The following is a 740-nucleotide window of genomic DNA, read 5'->3' as shown; positions in this document are numbered from 1 at the left end:
TAGCCTTCTCAAACTGAATTTTCAGATCACACAGCATCCAGAGCTGTTAAAAAGAGAGAGAGAGAGAGAAAAAAAACATATACTTAATTGGAGCTGCTGCTGCTGATCTGTGCTTGATCATGCCTGTATTTTGTTTGACAGGCTTACTTTGGCATGTTGGGTATGAGGAGGAAACTGCTGCTTTAAGTGTTTCATGATGTCACTCACAACAGCATAAAGTCCCTGAGAATGGAAAAAAAGAAACAACAGACTAGAAAGCATCTAGCATTCAACACACAATACATGAAATCAAGTTATGCACCAAGAAGTATTTGCATTCATGTAGTTGTGTGGGAGTTCAGGTACCTGCTCAGCATGGAGTTCAGCCAGATGGCAGAGAGCAACAGCCTCAGTGTTGTTCTGCTGCACACTAAAGCTCACCGGCTCCAGACTGTTCATGTTCAACAGTAGCTGAGCCTGCTGTCGTGCCATAGTGTTACAGAGAACACAAATAAATTCAGCTTAAACTACATCAAACCTGAAAAACTGTATGAACTGTGGAACTGATATCAATGTAGAATGGAAGCGCGAGCCCTTATGGTCTGTTTAAAGACATGTCATTTACATATGACAGTAAAAGCAGAATTGGAGTTGATCTAATTTCACAATTCTCATATTTCATGAATAGGTGTTCATTTAAAACATTTAAACAAGAGAAGGTATCAAAAATCTGTGTTATCTGACCTTTTTCCGTACATCCT

The 740-nt window shown here is 39.5% G+C and overlaps 1 long non-coding RNA gene across 1 annotated transcript; it reads right to left on the bottom strand.

The window, feature by feature from the left end:
• LOC107735329 (uncharacterized) lies at nucleotides 1–420 on the bottom strand. Its single transcript, XR_001639373.1, has 3 exons — nucleotides 346–420; nucleotides 148–222; nucleotides 1–43 (listed from the first exon to the last, which is right to left on the bottom strand). It is a non-coding gene; the product is annotated as an uncharacterized LOC107735329 (long non-coding RNA).
• Nucleotides 421–740: the final 320 nt, after the last annotated feature.

Source organism: Sinocyclocheilus rhinocerous, unplaced genomic scaffold, assembly GCF_001515625.1.
Source record: "Sinocyclocheilus rhinocerous isolate Xijiao unplaced genomic scaffold, SAMN03320098_v1.1 C35979348, whole genome shotgun sequence".
NCBI lineage: Eukaryota > Metazoa > Chordata > Actinopteri > Cypriniformes > Cyprinidae > Sinocyclocheilus > Sinocyclocheilus rhinocerous.
Note: the sequence above shows the minus strand (reverse complement) of the source record. Positions and strands in the feature narration are given on the sequence as shown.